Source organism: Triticum aestivum, chromosome 1A, assembly GCF_018294505.1.
Source record: "Triticum aestivum cultivar Chinese Spring chromosome 1A, IWGSC CS RefSeq v2.1, whole genome shotgun sequence".
In the NCBI taxonomy this organism is placed as follows: Eukaryota; Viridiplantae; Streptophyta; class Magnoliopsida; order Poales; family Poaceae; genus Triticum; species Triticum aestivum.
The window spans coordinates 217079989-217106614 of NC_057794.1; positions in this window are offsets into that span (position 1 = coordinate 217079989).

Here is a 26626-nt window from a genome sequence, read left to right on the forward strand (position 1 = left end):
AATGCAGCGCAAAAAAAAGAGCGCAAAAAAAAAAGAGCGAAAAAAAAATTCAGAGTGTGCTTTTCCCTTGTTTACGTGCCGCGCCGTGATTTTGTTGGTGTTCTAGGCTCGCGTCTCTAGCACAGTCTAGCCTAGGACCAGCATAGTATCGTCGTTGAGCGTTTATTCAACTTTGCATCTCTGAATTGATTATTGCTGACCCTTTTTGCTACCATACTATAAGCCTTCACAGCTCCACATACATCTACGTCGTGTGTTTGACTCTCCCTGGTAATCGCTCTATCCAAGCTTTGAGAGTTTTTGACTACAACTGTTGCCGATCACCGCCTGCTGCTGGGTAAGAACTGGTAAGAATTTGAGATTTGCTTGACGGATTTGTGATACACCACCACCAATTCTTAGTAGTCTGTAGGATCATATTCTTGTGTGTTTCTATTGCTGCTAACCATGCCAGGATCACAAGCCGACGAGATTGACTGGGAGAACTTATCGAACAAGGAGCTTCATAATAAGTTTCAGCAAATGATGACTGAACAGGTACAAGATGTGCTGAACAATTTTGAAGAGGCCATGGAGAAGATCACTGGCCTTGAGAAGACGTTCGAAACAAAGCTCGATAACAGATTTAATGAACTGCTTGCGCGTCTTCCACCACCGGCTGCACCTATCGCACCTCTGCAACAACAACAACTACGCCCCCTTCCGAATCAGTATGGACGAGCACAGCGTGTTCCTATTGTGCCAGGACAAAATTCTGGTGCCGCTGTTACTGCTGTTGGTGTTTCTTTGGCTCCTGCTACTGCTTCTGCTGGTACCCAGGAGGATGATGAGTATGCGGGCGATTATGAGGATGAGGTTGATCAAAATCAGATCTACGAGCAGCCACCAGCACCACCACCAGCAGGTCGACCTCAGGTATATATTCGTAATGGTAGGCCTGCACCACCACCTCAGGTACGAGATGATGTCCATATTCCTAAACTGAAATTGAATATTCCACCATTTGAGGGTAGATATGTTCCTGATATATATCTTACTTGGGAGTTAGAAACTGAACAACGATTTACATGTTTACAATATCCTGAGGAGAGACGAGTTGCTGCTGCTGTTTGTGCTTTCACTAGTTTTGCATGTGTATGGTGGTCTGAACATTGTAGATTATATCCTATTCCAACTACTTGGGCTGCTTTGAAAACTGCTATGCGTACGCGTTGGGTTCCACCATATTATCAACGTGAATTGCTTCAAAAATTGCAGCGTTTAAGACAAGGAAAAAATTCGGTAGAAGAATATTATCAGGAATTACAAACTGGCATGATTCGATGTGGTATTGTTGAGGAGAATGAAGCTATGCTTGCACGTTTTCTGGGTGGATTAAATAGAGAGATTCAGACCATTCTAGACTATAAGGAGTATACTAATATCACTCATTTGTTCCATCTTGCTTGTAAAGCTGAACGTGAAGTGCAGGATCGACAAGCATTGGCGCGAACTAACTTTTCTGCAGGCCGATCTTCCTCATGGACGCCGCGTGCATCTTCTACTTCAACTGCACCAGCACCTCAATCAGGTGCCTCCTACAGCCGTGATACAAGAAAACAGGAACAACTACCATTATCTGCCAAGAGCGCACCTGCGGGGCCTGCACAGCGTTCTTCTTCTTCCATGGCATCAACAGGGCACACAAGTGATATTATTTGTCGTCGTTGTAAGGGAGGAGGTCATTATGCGAGGGAATGCAAATCTCCGCGTGTGATGATTGCTACCGCGGATGGTGGATATGAGTCCGCTAGTGACTATGATGAGGAGACATTGGCTCTTATTACACGTGAAGAACATGGTGGAGATGATTCTGATCATGAGACGCAATACATGGCTCCTGAAGACGCTGACAGGTATGAATGTTTAGTTGCTCAACGTGTTTTGAGTGTGCAGGTCACACAAGCTGAGCAAAATCAGAGGCACAATTTGTTCCATACCAAGGGAGTTGTGAAGGAACGTTCTGTGCGCGTCATAATAGATGGAGGGAGCTGCAACAACTTGGCTAGCATGGAGATGGTGGAGAAGCTTTCTCTCACCACAAGACCACATCCACATCCTTACTACATCCAATGGTTCAACAACAGCGGCAAGGTTAAGGTAACACGTACTATTCGTGTGCATTTTAGTATCTCTACATATGCTGATTATGTTGATTGTGATGTGGTACCTATGCAAGCATGTTCCTTATTACTTGGTAGACCATGGCAATTTGATAAAAATTATGTACACCATGGTAGAAACAATCACTATACTCTTGTTCATAAGGATAAAAATATTACTTTGCTTCCTATGACTCCTGATTCCATTTTGAAAGATGATATTAATAGAGCTAATAAAGCACAACAGGAGAAGAATAAGAGTGAAAATCAGATTGTGGCAAAAGAATTTGAGCAACAAATGAAGCCTAATAATAAACCATCTAGTGTTGCTTCTGAAATTAAATTGAAAAGTGCATGTTTATTTGCCACCAAATCTGATATTGATGAGCTAGATTTCAGCAAATCTGTTTGCTATGCTTTTGTGTGCAAAGAGGCATTATTTTCATTCGAGGACGTGCCTTCCTCTTTGCCTCCTGCTGTCACTAACATTTTGCAGGAGTTCGCTGACGTATTTCCACAAGACGTGCCACCGGGATTACCGCCTATTCGAGGGATTGAGCATCAGATTGACTTAATTCCCGTTGCTTCACTGCCAAACCGTGCACCATACCGTACCAATCCAGAGGAGACGAAGGAGATTATGCGTCAAGTACAAGAGCTTCTCGACAAAGGTTATATACGCGAATCCCTTAGTCCTTGTGCTGTTCCTATTATTCTAGTGCCGAAAAAGGATGGTACATCACGTATGTGTGTTGATTGTAGAGGCATTAATAATATTACTATTCGTTATCGTCATCCTATTCCTAGGCTAGATGATATGCTTGATGAATTGAGTGGCTCTACAATATTCTCCAAAGTTGATTTGCGTAGTGGCTACCATCAAATTCGTATGAAATTGGGAGATGAATGGAAAACAACATTTAAAACTAAGTTTGGATTATATGAGTGGTTAGTCATGCCTTTTGGGTTAACTAATGCACCTAGTACTTTCATGAGATTAATGAACGAAGTTTTACGTGCTTTCATTGGACGATTTGTGGTAGTTTACTTTGATGACATATTGATTTATAGCAGGTCTTTGGAGGAACATTTGGAACATTTACGTGTTGTTTTTATTGCTCTACGTGATGCACGTTTGTTTGGTAACCTTGGGAAGTGCACCTTTTGCACCGACCGAGTATCTTTTCTTGGCTATGTTGTTACTCCACAGGGAATTGAAGTTGATAAAGCCAAGATTGAAGCTATTGAGAGTTGGCCGCAGCCCAAAACGGTCACACAAGTGAGGAGTTTTCTTGGCCTCGCTGGATTCTATAGGCGTTTTGTGAGAGATTTCAGCACCATTGCTGCACCTCTCAATGAGCTTACAAAGAAAGATGTGCCTTTTCTTTGGGGTACCGCACAGGAAGAAGCCTTCACGGTATTGAAAGATAAGTTGACACATGCTCCTTTACTCCAACTTCCTGATTTTAATAAGACTTTTGAGCTTGAATGTGATGCTAGTGGAATTGGATTAGGAGGTGTGTTATTACAAAATGGCAAACCTGTTGCATACTTTTCTGAAAAATTGAGTGGGCCTAGTCTGAATTATTCTACTTATGATAAAGAATTATATGCTCTTGTTCGGACTTTAGAAACATGGCAACATTATTTATGGCCCAAAGAATTTGTTATACATTCTGATCATGAATCTTTGAAACATATTAAAAGTCAAGCTAAACTGAATCGTAGACATGCTAAATGGGTTGAATTCATTGAGACTTTCCCTTATGTCATTAAACACAAGAAGGGAAAAGAAAATGTTATTGCTGATGCATTGTCTCGTCGCTATACTATGCTTTCACAACTTGACTTCAAAATATTTGGTTTGGAGACCATCAAAGATCAATATGTGCATGATGCTGATTTTAAAGATGTAATGCAGAATTGCAAAGAAGGAAGAATGTGGAACAAGTTTGTTGTTAACGATGGATTTGTGTTTCGTGCTAACAAGCTATGCATTCCAGCTAGCTCCGTTCGTCTTTTGTTGTTGCAGGAGGCGCATGGAGGAGGATTAATGGGACACTTTGGCGTGAAGAAGACGGAGGACGTACTTGCTACACATTTCTTTTGGCCAAAGATGAGACGGGATGTTGAGCGTTTTATTGCTCGCTACACTACATGTCAAAAAGCTAAGTCACGACTCAATCCTCATGGTTTATATATGCCTTTGCCTCTACCTAGTGTTCCTTGGGAGGATATATCTATGGACTTTGTTTTAGGTTTACCTCGAACAAAGAAGGGGAGGGATAGCATATTTGTTGTCGTGGATAGATTCTCGAAAATGGCACACTTTATACCATGTCATAAAAGCGATGATGCTGTTAATGTTGCTGATTTGTTCTTTCGTGAAATTATTCGCTTGCATGGTGTGCCAAATACTATTGTTTCAGATCGTGATACTAAATTTCTTAGCCACTTTTGGAGATGTTTATGGGCTAAGTTGGGGACTAAACTGCTTTTTAGTACTACTTGTCACCCCCAAACTGATGGACAAACTGAAGTAGTCAATAGAACGTTGTCTACTATGCTTAGGGCTGTTTTGAAGAATAATAAGAAAATGTGGGAGGAATCCTTGCCTCATATTGAATTTGCTTATAATCGTTCATTGCATTCTACTACTAAGATGTGCCCTTTTGAAGTTGTGTATGGTTTCCTACCTCGTGCACCTATTGATTTGTTGCCTCTTCCATCTTCGGAGAAGGTTAATTTTGATGCTAAACAACATGCTGAATTGATTTTAAAAATGCATGAGTTAACTAAGGAAAACATTGAGCGTATGAATGCTTAATATAAACTTGCTGGAGATAAGGGTAGAAAACATGTTGTGTTTGCACCTGGAGATCTTGTTTGGTTACATTTGCGTAAGGATAGATTTCCTGATTTGCGCAAATTAAAGCTGATGCCACGTGCTGATGGTCCCTTTCAGGTGTTAGAGAAAATAAATGATAATGCATATAAACTTGAGCTGCCTGCAGATTTTGGGGTTAGTCCCACTTTTAACATTGCAGATTTGAAGCCTTATTTGGGTGAGGAAGATGAACTTCCGTCGAGGACGACTTCATTTCAAGAAGGGGAGGATGATGAGGACATCAATACAATTGTTACACCCACAGCCCCTGCTGCTATACATACTGGACCAATTACAAGAGCTCGTGCACGCCAACTAAATTACCAGGTACTTTCGTTTCTTGGTAATGATTCTAATGTTCATGAGAATATGATGCTGCCTAAATTAGATACATTTGTTTTGCTTACAAATGAAGGGCCTAGCTTGGAGAAGGATGAACATTGGAGCAAGAACAAGCCTGGAGATGATGGCATGCGCAAGGGAAACAAGAACGGAGTTACAAGTGATGATTTCAGAACTTTGAAGCCACCATAATGGGTGCATGAAGCCTTGGACGAAATATACAAGATGCCACTTCATAAATTTCGTCCCGAGGCTATTTTAGGTGCTGCGTCACCTTATTATTGGGCCAGGCCCATGTAATTTCGAAATACATAAGTATAGGCTATTTTTAGAGTCCGTATGTGTGGGGAAACAAGAGATAGGGTTGATTTCGGACCCCTCCATCAAGGGCCACGAAATTCCCCCCTCTTCCTCCATATATACAGCCCTTAGGGCATCGTTTAGACTTTGGGTTTTGTTTAGATTAAAAGTTTGCCATAGCTGCAACTTCGCGTACTTCGTTTGTGTTCAACGACCAGACAAAGGCGTCACAGAACCCCACCTTGATCAATAAAGCTTTCATCTTATATTCGCAATATCCAGATTGCAATCTTAGTTTCTTGCTTGTTCTTCGTTTGCTCGCAGGAAACAGACCCTCGTGGTCAGGTTGATCGTGCTCCGGCGTGGTCAATAACCTCTCAGAGTTGGTTTAGCGATTGCTAAGGCGCGACGTCCTCGCACGTTCGTAGTCGGATCGTCAAAGTCGACTTCCACCAAAGCGATATCCATCATCTCATCGAAAGACGGGACACCTTTGCCTCTATCAACCACCCGCTGCACCTAACGCACCTCTCCAACAACAACAACAACGACTACCTCCACGTCGCGAAACAGACCTCCGCCGAGCAAGCCGTGTTCCTCTTGCGTTTGGCCAAACTGTTGGTGCTGCTGTTGATACTTCTGTGGCTCCTGCTGCTGATGCGGAGGAGGATGATTATGTGGGAGATTATGAGGATGAGGTTGATCAAAATCAGCACTACGTGCAGCCACCTGTACCACCACTAGCAGGTCGACCTCAGGTATATATTCGTAATGGTACGCCTGCACCACCACCTCAGGTACGAGATGATGTCCATATTCCAAAACTAAAATTGAATATTCCACCATTTGAGGGTAGATATGTTCCTGATATATATCTTACTTGGGAGTTAGAAACTGAACAACGATTTACATGTTTACAATATCCTGAGGAGAGACGGGTTGCTGCTGCTGTTTGTGCTTTCACTAGTTTTGCATGTGTATGGTGGTCTGAACATTGTAGATTATATCCTATTCCAACTACTTGGGCTGCTTTGAAAACTGCTATGCGTACGCTTTGGGTTCCACCATATTATCAACGTGAGTTGCTTCAAAAATTGCAGCGTTTAAGACAAGGGAAAAATTCTGTAGAAGAATATTATCAGGAATTACAAACTGGCATGATTAGATGTGGTATTGTTGAGGAGAATGAAGCTATGCTTGCACGTTTTCTGGGTGGATTAAATAGAGAGATTCAGACCATTCTAGACTATAAGGAGTATACTAATATCACTCGTTTATTCCATCTTGCTTGTAAAGCTGAACGTGAAGTGCAGGATCGACAAGCATTGGCGCGAACTAACTTTTCTGCAGGCCGACCTTCATCATGGACATCGCGTGCATCTTCTACTTCAACTGCACCAGCACCTCAATCAGGTGCCTCCTCCAGTCATGATACAAGAAAAAAGGCACAACCACCATTATCTGCTGATGAGGACATCAATACCATTGTTACACCCACAGCCCCTACTGCTACATATACGGGACCAATTACTAGAGCTCGCGCACGCCAATTAAATTATCAGGTACTTTCGTTTCTTGGTAATGATTCTAATGTTCATGAGAATATGATGCTGCCTAAATTGGATACATTTGTTTTGCTTACAAATGAAGTGATGAGGACATGACTACCTTGGATATGACCAAAAATATTGCATATATGCATATTTGTCAGATGATTTCGAATGCAAACTATTTAATAATCTATTTATGTTATCCAGAACAAAAATACTTCACACACTTTTGTGTTTTGTCTAATTGCAGGTGTATGAGACATTTGTACAATCCACATATGAAGATAAGGAAGAAAGAGATGTTTATTTGCTGTCCAAAAAGTTCTCTCACGTCACTTTTGGCCCAAGAGAAGATAGAGTCCAAGTCTCTCACGTTCTGGATTCAGATTCGGACTGCACAGACACACCTGACTCAAAACGCACACATGTTTTTCATACGGACTCCGAATTGGGTGATTCTTTTTTTGTTGGAAACTAGATTTCGTGCACTTTCCAACCCAATTGGAATCACCTTCAAATTCGTCCGGAGCGTTGAGTTGTGGACGAAACAATCTGATGCTGCAGCAGAATCCGAGTCAAACTACAAGTCCAAAGGTGTTACATCACCTCCACTTGGGCCCATTGGCCTTGTACGACCTAGATTTAGTATTAGGCTGCCTTGGGACGTCCTCCCACCTCCTTGGCCGCCACCCCTTGCTCCTATATAAGTAGATCCATCTAGTAGCTTTTCCTTGGGATTTGTTTAGTTAAAAGTTAGCCATTGCAACTTCGTGTACTTCGTTTGTGTCCAACGACCAGACCAAGACCGCTTACGGATCCCCACCTTTATCAATACTTCATATATACTCGCAATATTCAGATTGCTTTTATCATATTCTTGCTTGTTCTTCGATTGCTTGCAGGAATAGACCTTCGTGGTCAGGTTGATTGTGCTCCGGCGTGGTCAATAACCTCTCGGAGTTGGTTTAGCGATTGCTAAGGCGCAACGTCGTGCACGTTTCTAGTCGGATCGTCAAAGTCGTCTCCACCAAATCGATATTTATCATCTCATCGAAAGATCGGGACACCCCGCCTCTATCAAGTGGTATGATGAGGACATGACTACCTTGAATATGACCAAAAATATTGCATATATGCATATTTGTCAAATGATTTCTAGTGCAAACTATTCAATAATCTATTTATGTTATCCAGAACAAAAATACTTCACACACTTTTGTGTTTTGTCTAATTGCAGGTGTATGGGACATTTGTACAATCCACATATGAAGATAAGGAAGAAAGATATGTTTATTTGCTGTCCAAAAAGTTCTCTCACGTCACTTTTGGCCCAAGAGAAGATAGAGTCCAAGTCTCTCACGTTCTGGATTCAGATTTGGACTGCACAGACACACCTGACTCAAAACGCACACAAGTTTTTCATACGGACTCCGAATTGGGTGATTCTTTTTTTGTTGGAAACTAGATTTCGTGCACTTTCCAACCCAATTGGAATCACCTTCAAATTCGCCCGGAGCATTGAGTTGTGGACGAAACAATCTGATGCTGCAGCAGAATCCGAGTCAAACTACAAGTCCAAAGGTGTTACATCACCTCCACTTGGGCCCATTGGCCTTGTACGACCTAGATTTAGTTTTAGGCTGCCTTGGGACGTCCTCCCACCTCCTTGGCCACCACCCCTTGCTCCTATATAAGTAGATCCATCTAGTAGCTTTTCCTTGGGATTTGTTTAGTTAAAAGTAAGCCATTGCAACTTCGTGTACTTCGTTTGTGTCCAACGACCAGACCAAGACCGCTTACGGAGCCCCACCTTTATCAATACTTCATATATACTCGCAATATTCAGATTGCTTTTATCATATTCTTGCTTGTTCTTCGATTGCTTACAGGAATAGACCTTCGTGGTCAGGTTGATTGTGCTCCGGCGTGGTCAATAACCTCTCGGAGTTGGTTTAGCGATTGCTAAGGCGCAACGTCGTGCACGTTTGTAGTCGGATCGTCAAAGTCGTCTCCACCAAATCGATATTTATCATCTCATCGAAAGATCGGGACACCCCGCCTCTATCAAGTGGTATGATGAGGACATGACTACCTTGGATATGACCAAAAATATTGCATATATGCATATTTGTCAGATGATTTCTAGTGCAAACTATTCAATAATCTATTTATGTTATCCAGAACAAAACTACTTCACACACTTTTGTGTTTTGTCTAATTGCAGGTGTATGGGACATTTGTACAATCCACATATGAAGATAAGGAAGAAAGATATGTTTATTTGCTGTCCAAAAAGTTCTCTCACGTCACTTTTGGCCCAAGAGAAGATAGAGTCCAAGTCTCTCACGTTCTGGATTCAGATTCGGACTGCACAGACACACCTGACTCAAAATGCACACAAGTTTTTCATACGGACTCCGAATTGGGTGATTCTTTTTTTGTTGGAAACTAGATTTCGTGCACTTTCCAACCCAATTGGAATCACCTTCAAATTCGTCCGGAGCGTTGAGTTGTGGACGAAACAATCTGATGCTGCAGCAGAATCCGAGTCAAACTACAAGTCCAAAGGTGTTACATCACCTCCACTTGGGCCCATTGGCCTTGTACGACCTAGATTTAGTTTTAGGCTGCCTTGGGACGTCCTCCCACCTCCTTGGCCGCCACCCCTTGCTCCTATATAAGTAGATCCATCTAGTAGCTTTTCCTTGGGATTTGTTTAGTTAAAAGTTAGCCATTGCAACTTCGTGTACTTCGTTTGTGTCCAACGACCAGACCAAGACCGCTTACGGATCCCCACCTTTATCAATACTTCATATATACTCGCAATATTCAGATTGCTTTTATCATATTCTTGCTTGTTCTTCTATTGCTTGCAGGAATAGACCTTCGTGGTCAGGTTGATTGTGCTCCGGCGTGGTCAATAACCTCTCGGAGTTGGTTTAGCGATTGCTAAGGCGCAACATCGTGCATGTTTGTAGTCGGATCGTCAAAGTCATCTCCACCAAATCGATAGTTATCATCTCATCGAAAGATCGGGACACCCCCGCCTCTATCAAGTGGTATCAGTTTTCAGGTTGCTCGGTGAGAATTTCCAGTTTTCCTAGATTAGATTTATTTTCTTACCTATTGTCCAAGAAAAAGCCACAAAAAAGAGTTAGATCTATTCATCCTTGGTCCAAGCCAGTCTGAGCCTTTGCAATTTTCTTTTCATTGCTTGCATAGTTGAATTATCGGTTGCATCGTCGTGTCGAGTTGCTGGTCTTAGTGTCTAGTTCGTTTAGAGTTTCGAGTTCTGTTCACATTAGTCATGCCACCGCTGCATCATTATCTCTTTCGCTGTCCACCACCCATCCATCAATTTCCACCACGTGCTACCCACCATTCATTGTCATAATAATAGTTGAGATCGTTCACATCTTCACTTGATCCAATCTGCATCTTATCTAGTTTGTTTTGGAAAAAAGGAAAGAAAAAAAAGAAAAAGAGGGAGAAGAAAAAGAAAAAAAAAGCATGAGAAAAAAAAGAGAGAAGAAAAAAAATTGGATCTATCTAGATTTCAATCTCGTACCTGAATTCGGATTGGAATCTGTTTTGCGCACTGTTCAGTAAAACAGGTGTATCTTCCTCATACGAAGTCCGTTTTGGCTCCGTGAGTACTCAAATTGAAGATAGCGACGAGCCGCATCGAAATAGTTGCAGAAGCTAGTTCAATATTTGACATCTCAAAATTGGCTTCTAAATAGGTCTTTTTGCCCTCCGAAGTTCGTGAACACAGCTTGTTCCAATTTTTTAGGCCAGTTTTAGAATTCTTTGACTCCTCATATCAACTCGGAATTGAGTGATTCTTTTTGCATTGGAAAGCTTGAGTTAGTAGCATTCTTTGAAAGAATTTATCAGAAAATTATCTCAAACTTTTCAAGAGGAAAGTTGGAGAGAGAGTTGTTGTATATCCTGCTTGGCAGTTGTTTTTCATCATTATCTTCACTGCCGTTGTGATCTTCACTTATATCTTGCTGTCAAGAGCTACTTAGTATCCTTCATTGATGCTAGTTGTGCTACGCCGTGACCTCATTAGTGTTCTAGGCTCGCGTCTCTAGTCCGGTCTAGCCTAGGACCAGCACAGTACCGTCGTTGAGCGTTTATTCAATATTGCATCTTTGAATTGATTATTGCTAATCTTTTGCTACCATATATAGCCAACCCAGCTCCACATATTTCTACACCGTGTATACGTACGCTCCCCTGGCAATCGCTAAACCAATCTCCTGAGGTTACTGACGATGCCGGAAGCATGGTCATAAGTTGTCACGCCGCCGCCGCACCATCATCATCGCCCCTGCCATCTACCACCACCGCTCCGAATCTGTATCCATATACCACCACCAATCCGTGTCCATATACCACAACCGTCACGAGAGGTGCACAAACATCCAAATGCACACGATCAGGTTAATGTATCTATACCACCATTTAATGGCCGTTTTAAACCTGCTTTATATATTGAATGGGAGTTCGACATAAAAAATATATTTGCTTCCCATAATTTTGATGAACATAAAAAGGTTAAGGTTGCGGTTGGTTCTTTCACTGGTTATGCTTTGGTTTGGTGGAGTGAATATTGTCGGTTACACCCTGATTATATACCTATTACTTGGGATGATTTGAAACTTGCCATGCGACATACTTTCGTCCCTGCTTATTATACTCGTGACATGATTAAGAAGTTGCAACACTTAAAACAAGCTAGTGAAACTGTAACAAAATATTATGATGATTTACAAACTACCTTGTTGCATTCCTCTTTAGAAGAAAGTGAAGATGATTTTATGGATAGATTTTGGGGAGCATTAAACCGTGATATTCAAGAGATACTAATTCATGAAGAGTGTTATCCTATGGTCCATTTGTTTCATCTTGCTTGCAAAGCTGAACAGGAAATAAAACGACGTGTTGGCCACGAGGAGAACAAGCGCACGGTGCACATTCCAAGAGTTGATATGATTGTTCCTTCAACTACTTGGCATACTATGACAACCACATCCGTTGTTGTCAGGACTACATCACCTCCACCATGTGATACATCGCCTCCGAGAGTGGCTACATCATCTGAGTTGATCATAAGAGGTAATGACAAAGGTACTGACCTTCCATCTCTACATGAGAATGATGAATGCCTTGTCAATTTGAATGCACCATCTGATGAGATACCCACTACTTTGATCACACCACCTATTTTAGAGGACTACGTTGATAATTTGACTTTGCCATGTGATCAAACAACTGAAATACCAACAATTTTGAGTGCACCCATTGAATTAACTATTGATGCAAAACAACCAATGTTTAATCATTTTGATATGACCTCTAATCTTGGTGATGATTCTGTGTTGAATGACTTATGCATGTTTCCTTATTTAAGCATGTTGTAGCATCTAAATTTGATGCAAGTAAGGTTTATTCACCAATGTTGGGATGGTTTAATGATGAACATTGTCAATCTTCTGAAATGAATAAGAGCTTCACTTATATGTGCAAACTGAGTTGCAATATTTTCATGCCTTCTACTTCTTGTGCTAATTTTTTGGCTTTAGATTTTATGAACTATGCAAGTTACTCATCTATTCATGTGTCATATATGCAAAAATCAAGGGAAGTAAAAATGGATGACATATACATATACAACATGTACACCTTGTCTCTTTTGTTAGCCACATTTCAGATTAAGCAACGCCGAGGACGGCTTTATTTTCAAGAAGGGGAGGATGATGAGGACATGACTCCTTGGATATGACCAAAAATATTGCATATATGCATATTTGTCAGATGATTTCTAGTGCAAACTATTCAATAATCTATTTATGTTATCCAGAACAAAAATACTTCACACACTTTTGTGTTTTGTCTAATTGCAGGTGTATGGGACATTTGTACAATCCACATATGAAGATGAGGAAGAAAGATATGTTTATTTGCTGTCCAAAAAGTTCTCTCACGTCACTTTTGGCCCAAGAGAAGATAGAGTCCAAGTCTCTCACGTTCTGGATTCAGATTCGGACTGCACAGACACACCTGACTCAAAACGCACACAAGTTTATCATACGGACTCCGAATTGGGTGATTCTTTTTTTGTTGGAAACTAGATTTCGTGCACTTTCCAACCCAATTGGAATCACCGTCAAATTCGTCCGGAGCGTTGAGTTGTGGACGAAACAATCTGATGCTGCAGCAGAATCCGAGTCAAATTACAAGTCCAAAGGTGTTACATCACCTCCACTTGGGCCCATTGGCCTTGTACGACCTAGATTTAGTTTTAGGCTGCCTTGGGACGTCCTCCCACCTCCTTGACCGCCACCCCTTGCTCCTATATAAGTAGATCCATCTAGTAGCTTTTCCTTGGGATTTGTTTAGTTAAAAGTTAGCCATTGCAACTTCGTGTACTTCGTTTGTGTCCAACGACCAGACCAAGACCGCTTACGGATCCCCACCTTTATCAATACTTCATATATACTCGCAATATTCAGATTGCTTTATCATATTCTTGCTTGTTCTTCGATTGCTTGCAGGAATAGACCTTCGTGGTCAGGTTGAATGTGCTCCGGCGTGGTCAATAACCTCTCGGAGTTGGTTTAGCGATTGCTAAGGCGCAACGTCGTGCACGTTTGTAGTCGGATCGTCAAAGTCGTCTCCACCAAATCGATATTTATCATCTCATCGAAAGATCGGGACACCCCGCCTCTATCAAATGGTATGATGAGGACATGACTACCTTGGATATGACCAAAAATATTGCATATATGCATATTTGTCAGATGATTTCTAGTGCAAACTATTCAATAATCTATTTATGTTATCCAGAACAAAAATACTTCACACACTTTTGTGTTTTGTCTAATTGCAGGTGTATGGGACATTTGTACAATCCACATATGAAGATAAGGAAGAATGATATGTTTATTTGCTGTCCAAAAAGTTCTCTCACGTCACTTTTGGCCCAAGAGAAGATAGAGTCCAAGTCTCTCACGTTCTGGATTCAGATTCGGACTGCACAGACACACCTGACTCAAAATGCACACAAGTTTTTCATACGGACTCCGAATTGGGTGATTCTTTTTTTGTTGGAAACTAGATTTCGTGCACTTTCCAACCCAATTGGAATCACCTTCAAATTCGTCCGGAGCGTTGAGTTGTGGACGAAACAATCTGATGCTGCAGCAGAATCCGAGTCGAACTACAAGTCCAAAGGTGTTACATCACCTCCACTTGGCCCCATTGGCCTTGTACGACCTAGATTTAGTTTTAGGCTGCCTTGGGACGCCCTCCCACCTCCTTGGCCACCACCCCTTGCTCCTATATAAGTAGATCCATCTAGTAGCTTTTCCTTGGGATTTGTTTAGTTAAAAGTTAGCCATTGCAACTTCATGTACTTCGTTTGTGTCCAACGACCAGACCAAGACCTGCTTACGGATCCCCACCTTTATCAATACTTCATATATACTCGCAATATTCAGATTGCTTTTATCATATTCTTGCTTGTTCTTCGATTGCTTGCAGGAATAGACCTTCGTGGTCAGGTTGATTGTGCTCCGGCGTGGTCAATAACCTCTCGGAGTTGGTTTAGCGATTGCTAAGGCGCAACGTCGTGCACGTTTCTAGTCGGATCGTCAAAGTCGTCTCCACCAAATCGATATTTATGATCTCATCGAAAGATCGGGACACCCCGCCTCTATCAAGTGGTATGATGAGGACATGAATACCTTGGATATGACCAAAAATATTGCATATATGCATATTTGTCAAATGATTTCTAGTGCAAACTATTCAATAATCTATTTATGTTATCCAGAACAAAAATATTTCACACACTTTTGTGTTTTGTCTAATTGCAGGTGTATGGGACATTTGTACAATCCACATATGAAGATAAGGAAGAATGATATGTTTATTTGCTGTCCAAAAAGTTCTCTCACGTCACTTTTGGCCCAAGAGAAAATAGAGTCCAAGTCTCTCACGTTCTGGATTCAGATTCGGACTGCACAGACACACCTGACTCAAAACGCACACAAGTTTTTCTTACAGACTCCGAATTGGATGATTCTTTTTTTGTTGGAAACTAGATTTCGTGCACTTTCCAACCCAATTGGAATCACCTTCAAATTCGTCCGGAGCGTTGAGTTGTGGACGAAACAATCTGATGCTGCAGCAGAATCCGAGTCAAACTACAAGTCCAAAGGTGTTATATCACCTCCACTTGGGCCCATTGGTCTTGTACGACCTAGATTTAGTTTTAGGTTGCCTTGGGACGCCCTCCCACCTCCTTGGCCGCCACCCCTTGCTCCTATATAAGTAGATCCATCTAGTAGATTTTTCTTGGGATTTGTTTAGTTAAAAGTTAGCCATTGCAACTTCGTGTACTTCGTTTGTGTCCAACGACTAGACCAAGACCGCTTACGGATCCCCACCTTTATCAATACTTCATATATACTCGCAATATTCAGATTGCTTTTATCATATTCTTGCTTGTTCTTCGATTGCTTGCAGGAATAGACCTTCGTGGTCAGGTTGATTGTGCTCCGGCGTGGTCAATAACCTCTCGGAGTTGGTTTAGCGATTGCTAAGGCGCAACGTCGTGCACGTTTCTAGTTGGATCGTCAAAGTCGTCTCCACCAAATCGATATTTATCATCTCATCGAAAGATCGGGACACCCCGCCTCTATCAAGTGGTATGATGAGGACATGACTACCTTGAATATGACCAAAAATATTGCATATATGCATATTTGTCAGATGATTTCTAGTGCGAACTATTCAATAATCTATTTATGTTATCCAGAACAAAAATACTTCACACACTTTTGTGTTTTGTCTAATTGCAGGTGTATGGGACATTTGTACAATCCACATATGAAGATAAGGAAGAAAGATATGTTTATTTGCTGTCCAAAAAGTTCTCTCACGTCACTTTTGGCCCAAGAGAAGATAGAGTCCAAGTCTCTCACGTTCTGGATTCAGATTCGGACTGCACAGACACACCTGACTCAAAACGCACACAAGTTTTTCATACGGACTCCGAATTGGGTGATTCTTTTTTTGTTGGAAAATAGATTTCGTGCACTTTCCAACCCAATTGGAATCACCTTCAAATTCGTCCGGAGCGTTGAGTTGTGGACGAAACAATCTGATGCTGCAGCAGAATCCGAGTCGAACTACAAGTCCAAAGGTGTTACATCACCTCCACTTGGCCCCATTGGCCTTGTACGACCTAGATTTAGTTTTAGGCTGCCTTGGGATGTCCTCCCACCTCCTTGGCCGCCACACCTTGCTCCTATATAAGTAGATCCATCTAGTAGCTTTTCCTTGGGATTTGTTTAGTTAAAAGTTAGCCATTGCAACTTCGTGTACTTCGTTTGTGTCCAACGACCAGACCAAGACCGTTTACGGATCCCCACCTTTATCAATCCTTCATATATACTCACAATATTCAGATTGCTTTTATCATATTCTTGCTTGTTCTTTGATTGCTTGCAGGAATAGACCTTCGTGGTCAAGTTGATGGTGCTCCGGCGTGGTCAATAACTTCTCGGAGTTGGTTTAGCGATTGCTAAGGCGCAACGTCGTGCACGTTTGTAGTCGGATCGTCAAAGTCGTCTCCACCAAATCGATAGTTATCATCTCATCGAAAGATCGGGACACCCCCGCCTCTATCATGAAGGGCCTAGCTTGGAGAAGGATGAATGTTGGAGCAAGAACAAGCATGGAGATGATGCCATGCGCAAGGGGAACAAGAACGGAGTTACAAGTGATGATTTCAGGACTTTGAAGCCACCATAATGGGTGCATGAAGCCTTGGACGAAATATACAAGATGCCACTTCATAAATTTCGTCCCGAGGTTATTATAGGTGCTGCGTCACCTTTTTATTGGGCCAGGCCCATGTAATTTCGAAATACATAAGTATAGGCTATTTTTAGTTCATGAGGAAGGTCGGCCTGCAGAAAAGTTAGTTCGCGCCAATGCTTGTCGATCCTGCACTTCACGTTCAGCTTTACAAGCAAGATGGAATAAACGAGTGATATTAGTATACTCCTTATAGTCTAGAATGATCTGAATCTCTCTATTTAATCCACCCAGAAAATGTGCAAGCATAGCTTCATTCTCCTCAACAATACCACATCGAATCATGCCAGTTTGTAATTCCTGATAATATTCTTCTATAGAATTTTTTCCTTGTCTTAAACGCTGCAATTTTTGAAGCAATTCACGTTGATAATATGGTGGAACCCAACGCGTACGCATAGCAGTTTTCAAAGCAGCCCAAGTAGTTGGAATAGGATATAATCTACAATGTTCAGACCACCATACACATGCAAAACTAGTGAAAGCACAAACAGCAGCAGCAACTCGTCTCTCCTCAGGATATTGTAAACATGTAAATCGTTGTTCAGTTTCTAACTCCCAAGTAAGATATATATCAGGAACATATCTACCCTCAAATGGTGGAATATTTCAGTTTAGGAATATGGACATCATCTCGTACCTGAGGTGGTGGTGCAGGCCTACCATTACGAATATATACCTGAGGTCGACCTGCTGGTGGTGGTGCTGGTGGCTGCTCGTAGATCTGATTTTGATCAACCTCATCCTCATAATCGCCCGCATACTCATCATCCTCCTGGGTACCAGCAGGAGCAGTAGCAGGAGCCAAAGAAACACCAACAGCAGTAACAGCGGCACCAGAATTTTGTCCTGGCACAATAGGAACACGCTGTGCTCGTCCATACTGATTCGGAAGGGGGCGTAGTTGTTGTTGTTGCAGAGGTGCGACAGGTGCAGCCGGTGGTGGAAGACGCGCAAGCAGTTCATTAAATCTGTTATCGAGCTTTGTTTCGAACGTCTTCTCAAGGCCAGTGATCTTCTCCATGGCCTCTTCAAAATTGTTCAGCACATCTTGTACCTGTTCAGTCATCATTTGCTGAAACTTATCATGAAGCTCCTTGTTCGATAAGTTCTCCCAGTCAATCTCGTCGGCTTGTGATCCTGGCATGGTTAGCAGCAATAGAAACACACAAGAATATGATCCTACAGACTACTAAGAAGTGGTGGTGGTGTATCACAAATCCGTCAAGCAAATCTCAAATTCTTACCAGTTCTTACCCAGTAGCAGGCGGTGATCGGCAACCGTTGTAGTCAAAAACTCTCAAAGCTTGGATAGAGCGATTACCAGGAAGAGTCAAACACACGACGTAGATGTATGTGGAGCTGGGAAGGCTTATAGTATGGTAGCAAAAAGGGTCAGCAATAATCAATTCAGAGATGCAAAGTTGAATAAACGCTCAACGACGATACTGTGCTGGTCCTAGGCTAGACTGTGCTAGAGACGCGAGCCTAGAACACCAACAAAATCACGGCGCGACACGTAAACAAGGGAAAAGCACACTCTGAAATATTTTTTTTTGCTCTTTTTTTTGCGTTTTTTTTTGCGCTGCTTTTTTTTTTTTTTGCGAAAAATCACTATAATGGCGAGTGTCTCAAAACTCTTCCTAGGTCAAACTGACAGGATGGGCACGAATTTTTTTTTTCGAATTTCTTTTTTTTTCGACTGCCCGGACCCAAAAACTGGAAACAGGTCAAAAAAAACTTCCTATAATGGCACCTGTCTCAAAACACTCAGAAACACCTAAAAATAGGATAGCCAGAAATTTTTTCTAAAAATGCGTTTTCGAAAATTTTTGGGCCTAAACGGAGCGTGGCTACCCGACTCTTTTTTTTTCCGAAACCTACTCTGGCAAGGAAACACGAATCGGAATCTAGATGGATCTCGAAAACAAACCTAATATGCAAGGAACTCGGATTGGTGGTGGATATATGGTGGTGGTATATGGCAGCGGTGGTGGTAGCGGTGGTAGTATATGGATATGGATATGAATCGGTGGTGGTATATGGATACGGATTCGGAGCGGTGGCGGATAAGCGGTGGTGGTAGATGGCAGGGGCGATGATGATGGTGCGGCGGCGGCGTGACAACTTATGACCAGAACTCGAAACTCTAAAAGACTAGACTCTAAGACCAGCAACTAGACACGACGATGCAACCGCAAATTCAACAAAGCAAAACCCTAAAAAGATTATGCAAAGGCTCGGATTGGTTCGGATATGATGAACTAACCCTAATTTTTTTTGTGGCTTTTTCGTGGACTGTAGGTATGAAGAACAGACTCGATCTAAACTACGAAAAACTGTAAAATCTCACCGAGCAACCTGGAGAAGGATGAACGTTGGAGCAAGAACAAGCATGGAGATGATGGCAAGCGCAAGGGGAACAAGAACGGAGTTACAAGTGATGATTTCAGGACTTTGACGCCACCATAATGGGCGCATGAAGCCTTGGACGAAATATACAAGATGCCACTTCATAAATTTCGTCCCGAGGTTATTATAGGTGTTGCGTCACCTTATTATTGGGCCAGGCCCATGTAATTTCGAAATACATAAGTATAGGCTATTTTTAGAGTCCGTATGTGTGGGGAAACAAGAGATAGGGTTGATTTCGGACCCCTCCACCAAGGGCCACGAAATTCCCCCCTCTTCCTCCATATATACAGCCCTTAGGGCATCGTTTAGACTTTGGGTTTTGTTTAGATTAAAAGTTCGCCATAGCTGCAACTTCGCGTACTTCGTTTGTGTTCAACGACCAGACAAAGGCGTCACAGAACCCCACCTTGATCAATAAAGCTTTCATCTTATATTCGCAATATCCAGATTGCAATCTCAGTTTCTTGCTTGTTCTTCGTTTGCTCGTAGGAAACAGACCCTCGTGGTCAGGTTGATCGTGCTCCGGCGTGGTCGATAACCTCTCGGAGTTGGTTTAGCGATTGCTAAGGCGCGACGTCCTCGCACGTTCGTAGTCGGATCATCAAAGTCGACTTCCACCAAAGCAATATCCATCATCTCATCAAAAGACGGGACACCCCGCCTCTATCAGTTTCAATAATACTTGTGTTTCCGATTTGTAACGTGACAGCACTTGTTCCAAAATGACTTTGATGATTGTTAGTGTGTGCACCTTCGCAAATCGGACAAAAAAAATTACCACTGCATGTTGGTGCCATGTCATGACACCATGCCAAGTTTCATGATTTTCAGGCGTGTTTTGGATTTACAGGAATTAAAAAACCAAGTTCCTCAATATTTCTAGCTGAGCCAGGATGCTCAGATATTTGAATTTCATTCCCATTTCTTCCATGGGACCTAGAAATTCACCCAAGGACACACATGTGATTTTTCAACCAACTTTGGTGCACTGGAGCATGTGCTTGTAGTTCAAATTTGAATTATGCACATTAAATGCCTATAAATTCAATTAATGTATAAAAATCTAAATGAACTCAGAATAATTCCAAAATTCAGCACGATACTTCTATTCGGTCTAATCTACCTGTGTAAAAAAGTAAGGCGGGAGAAGGCAGTTTATGTTGTTTCGCACACGGAGGTGACACGTTCCCTCTCGGAACCACGAACCTTCTTGAGAGAAGCTCCTGTTTGCAAGAAGCTTAAACCAAAGATTGTCCCAATTCGGCCAAAATTTACCACTGCATGTTGGTGCCATGCCATGACACCATGCCAAGTTTCACGATGTTCAGGCATGTTTTGGATTTACAGGAATTAAAAATCCAAGTTTCTCAATCTTCTCGGACGAGCAACGATGCCCAGGTGTTTGAATTTCATTCCCATTTCTTGCATGGGGCCTAGAAATTCACCCAAGGACACACATGTGATTTTTCAACCAACTTTGGTGCACTGGAGCATGTTCTTGTAGTTCAAATTTGAATTATACACACTAAATGCCTAGAAATTCAATTAATGTATAAAAAAGTCCAAAAGAACCCAGAATAATTCCCAAATTTAGCATGATACTTCTATTTGGTCTAATCTTCCTGTGTAAAAAAATTAAGGCGGGAGAAGGCAGTGTATGTCGTTTCACACACGGAGGAGACACGTTTCCTCTCGGAACCATGAGCCTTCTTAAGAGAAGCTCCGGTTTGCAATAAGCTTATTCCAAAGCTTGTCCCAATTCAGCCAAAAAATTTACCACAGCATGTTGGTGCCATGTCATGACACCATGCCAAGTTTCATGATTTTCAGGCGTGTTTTGGATTTACAGGAATAAAAAAACGAGTTTCTCAATCTTTCCATCCGAGCAACGACGCCCAGATGTTTGAATTTCATTCTCATTTCTTGCATGGGACCTAGAAATTCACCCAAGGACACACATGTGATTTTTCAACCAACTTTGGTTCACTCGAGCATGTGCTTGTAGTTCAAATTTGAATTATTCTCATTAAATGCCCATAAATTCAACTAATGTATAAAAAATGCCAAACAAACCTGGAATAATTCCAAGATTTAGCATGATACTTCTATTTTGATGAGGACATGACTACCTTGGATATGACCAAAAATATTGCATATATGCATATTTGTCAGGTGATTTCTAGTGCAAACTATTCAATAATCTATTTATGTTATCCAGAACAAAAATACTTCACACACTTTTGTGTTTTGTCTAATTGCAGGTGTATGGGACATTTGTACAATCCACATATGAAGATAAGGAAGAAAGAGATGTTTATTTGCTGTCCAAAAAGTTCTCTCACGTCACTTTTGGGCCAAGGGAAGATAGAGTCCAAGTCTCTCACGTTCTAGATTCAGATTCGGACTGCACAGACATACCTGACTCAAAACGCACACAAGTTTTTCATACGGACTCCGAATTGGGTGATTCTTTTTTTGTTGGAAACTAGATTTCGTGCACTTTCCAACCCAATTGGAATCACCTTCAAATTCATCCGGAGCGTTGAGTTGTGGACGAAACAATCTGATGCTGCAGCAGAATCCGAGTCAAACTACAAGTCCAAAGGTGTTACATCATCTCCACTTGGACCCATTGGCCTTGTACGACCTAGATTTACTTTTAGGCTGCCTTGGGACGTCCTCCCACCTCCTTGGCCGCCACCCCTTGCTCCTATATAAGTAGATCCATCTAGTAGCTTTTCCTTGGGATTTGTTTAGTTAAAAGTTAGCCATTGCAACTTCGTGTACTTCGTTTGTGTCCAACGACCAGACCAAGACCGCTTCCGGATCCCCACCATTATCAATACTTCATATATATTTGCAATATCCAGATTGCAATCTCAGTTTCTTGCTTGTTCTTCGTTTGCTCGCAGGAAACAGACCCTCGTGGTCAGGTTGATCGTGCTCCGGCGTGGTCAATAACCTTTCGGAGTAGGTTTAGCGATTGCTAAGGCGCGACATCCTCGCGCGTTCGTAGTCGGATCGTCAAAGTCGACTGCCACCAAAGCGATATCCATCATCTCATCGAAAGACGGGACACCTTTGCCTCTATCAAGTGGTATCAGATTTCCAGGTTGCTCGGTGAGATTTTACAGTTTTTCGTAGTTTAGATCGAGTCTGTTCTTCATACCTACAGTCCACGAAAAAGCCACAAAAAAATTAGGGTTAGTTCATCATATCCGAACCAATCTGAGCCTTTGCATAATCTTTTTAGGGTTTTGCTTTGTTGAATTATCGGTTGCATCGTCGTGTCGAGTTGCTGGTCTTAGTGTCTAGTTCGTTTAGAGTTTCGAGTTCTGTTCACATTAGTCACGTCGCCACTGCATCGTTATCCCTTCCGCTGTCCACCACCCAACCATCAATTTCCTCCACGTGCTACCCACTGTTCATTGTCATAATCATAGTTGAGATCGTTCCCATCTTCGCTTGATCCAATCTACATCTTATCTAGTTTTTTTTGGAAAGAGGGAGAGAGAAAAAAAGATAGAGAAAAAAAACGAGAGAAAAAAAGTAAAAAAAAAGTCAAAGAAAAAAAAAGAAAGGAAAAGAAAAAAAGTGTGAGAAAAAAAAAGAGAGGAGAAAAAAAACAAAATTCGGATCTATCTAGACTCAATCTCGTAGTTGAATTGGGATTGGAATCTGTTTTGCGCACTGTTCTGTAAAACAGGTGTATCTTCCTCATACGAAGTCAGATTTGGCACCGTGAGTACTCAAATTGAAGATAGCGACGAGCCGCATCAAAATAGTTGCAGAAGCTAGTTCAATATTTGACACCTCAAAATCGGCTTCTAAATAGGTCTTTTTGCCCTCCGAAGTTCGTGAACACAACTTGTTCCAATTTTTCAGGCCAGTTTTAGAATTCTTTGACTCCTCATATCAACTCGGAATTGAGTGATTCTTTTTGCATTGGAAAGCTTGAGTTAATAGCATTCTTTGAAAGAATTTATTAGAAAATTGTCTTAAACTTTTCAAGAGGAAAGTTGGAGAGAGAGTTGTTGTATATCCTGCTTGGCAGTTGTTTTTCATCATTATCTTCACTGCCGTTGTGATATTCACTTATATCTTGCTGTCAAGAGCTACTTAGTATCCTTCATTGATGCTAGTTGTGCTACGCCGTGACCTCATTAGTGTTCTAGGCTCGCGTCTCTAGTCCGGTCTAGCCTAGGACCAGCACAGTAACGTCGTTTAGCGTTTATTCAACATTGCATCTTTGAATTGATTATTGCTAATCTTTTGCTACCATATATACCCAACCCAGCTCCACATATTTCTACACCGTGTATACGTACGCTCCCCTGGCAATCGCTTTACTCAATATTCGGAGTTACTTGACACCGCTGGTTGCCGATCACCGCCTGCTGCATGGTAAGAATTTGTAAGACATTGATATTTGCTTTACTGTGAGCGTTTTACCACCACATCCTAGTAATTATAGGAACAATATTTTTGGGTTTTGTTTCTTGTTCTACTAATCATGACAGGATCCAGAGTCAATTCATGGGCTTTGTCGATCGCGGGAGACGTGCCACCACCTTTGCAAATACCACAACCGTCACGAGAGGTGCACAAACATCCAAATGCACATGATCAGGTTAATGTATCTATACCACCATTTAATGGCCGTTTTAAACCTGCTTTATATATTGAATGGGAGTTCGACATAAAAAATATATTTGCTTCCCATAATTTCGATGAACATAAAAAGGTTAAGGTTGCGGTTGGTTCTTTCACTGGTTATGCTTTGGTTTGGTGGAGTGAATATTGTCGGTTACACCCTGATTATATACCTACTACTTGGGATGATTTGAAACTTGCCATGCGACATACTTTCGTCCCTACTTATTATACTCGTGACATGATTAAGAAGTTGCAACACTTAAAACAAGGTAGTAAAACTGTAACAAAATATTATGATGATTTACAAACTACCTTGTTGCATTCCTCTTTAGAAGAAAGTGAAGATGATTTTATGGATAGATTTTGGGAAGGATTAAACCGTGATATTCAAGAGATACTAATTCATGAAGAGTGTTATCCTATGGACCATTTGTTTCATCTTGCTTGCAAAGCTGAACAGGAAATAAAACGACGTGTTGGCCACGAGGAGAACAAGCGCACGGTGCACATTCCAAGAGTTGATATGATTGTTCCTTCAACTACTAGGCATACTATGACAACCACATCCGTTGTTGTCAGGACTACATCACCTTCACCATGTGACACATCGCCCCCGAGAGTGGCTACATCATCTGAGTTGATCATAAGAGGTAATGACAAAGGTACTGATCTTCCATCTCTACATGAGACAGATGAATGCCTTGTCAATTTGAATGCACCATCTGATGAGCTACCCACTACTTTGATCACACCACCTATTTTAGAGGACTACGTTGATAATTTGACTTTGCCATGTGATCAAACAACTGAAATACCAACAATTTTGAGTGCACCCATTGAATTAACTATTGATGCAAAAGAACCAATGTTTAATCATTTTGATATGACCTCTAATCTTGGTGATGATTCTGTGTTGAATGACTTATTGCATGTTTGCTTATTTAAGCATGTTGTAGCATGTAAATTTGATGCAAGTAAGGTTTATTCACCAATGTTGGGATGGTTTAATGATGAACATTGTCAATCTTCTGAAATGAATAAGAGCTTCACTTATATGTGCAAACTGAGTTGCAATATTTTCATGCCTTCTACTTCTTGTGCTAATTTTTTGGCTTTAGATTTTATGAACTATGCAAGTTACTCATCTATTCATGTGTCATATATGCAAAAATCAAGGGAAGTAAAAATGGATGACATATACATATACAACATGTACACCTTGTCTCTTTTGTTAGCCACATTTCAGATTAAGCAACGCCGAGGACGGTTTTATTTTCAAGAAGGGGAGGATGATGAGGACATGACTACCTTGGATATGACCAAAAATATTGCATATATGCATATTTGTCAGGTGATTTCTAGTGCAAACTATTCAATAATCTATTTATGTTATCCAGAACAAAAATACTTCACACACTTTTGTGTTTTGTCTAATTGCAGGTGTATGGGACATTTGTACAATCCACATATGAAGATAAGGAAGAAAGAGATGTTTATTTGCTGTCCAAAAAGTTCTCTCACGTCACTTTTGGGCCAAGGGAAGATAGAGTCCAAGTCTCTCACGTTCTAGATTCAGATTCGGACTGCAGAGACATACCTGACTCAAAACGCACACAAGTTTTTCATACAGACTCCGAATTGGGTGATTCGTTTTTTGTTGGAAACTAGATTTCGTGCACTTTCCAACCCAATTGGAATCACCTTCAAATTCATCCGGAGCGTTGAGTTGTGGACGAAACAATCTGATGCTGCAGCAGAATCCGAGTCAAACTACAAGTCCAAAGGTGTTACATCATCTCCACTTGGGCCCATTGGCCTTGTACGACCTAGATTTAGTTTTAGGCTGCCTTGGGACGTCCTCCCACCTCCTTGGCCGCCACCCCTTGCTCCTATATAAGTAGATCCATCTAGTAGCTTTTCCTTGGGATTTGTTTAGTTAAAAGTTAGCCATTGCAACTTCGTGTACTTCGTTTGTGTCCAACGACCAGACCAAGACCGCTTCCGGATCCCCACCATTATCAATACTTCATATATATTTGCAATATCCAGATTGCAATCTCAGTTTCTTGCTTGTTCTTCGTTTGCTCGCAGGAAACAGACCCTCGTGATCAGGTTGATCGTGCTCCGGCGTGGTCAATAACCTCTCGGAGTTGGTTTAGCGATTGCTAAGGCGCGACATCCTCGCACGTTCGTAGTCGGATCGTCAAAGTCGACTGCCACCAAAGCGATATCCATCATCTCATCGAAAGACGGGACACCTTTGCCTCTATCATATTTGGTCTAATCTGCCTGTGTTAATAAAATAAAGGCGCGAGAAGGCAATGTACATATGTCGTTTCGCACATGGAGGTGACATGTTCCCTCTCGGAACCACGAGCCTTCTTGAGAGAAGCTCCGATTTGCAAGAAGCTTGTACCAATGCTTGTCCCAATTCGGCCAAA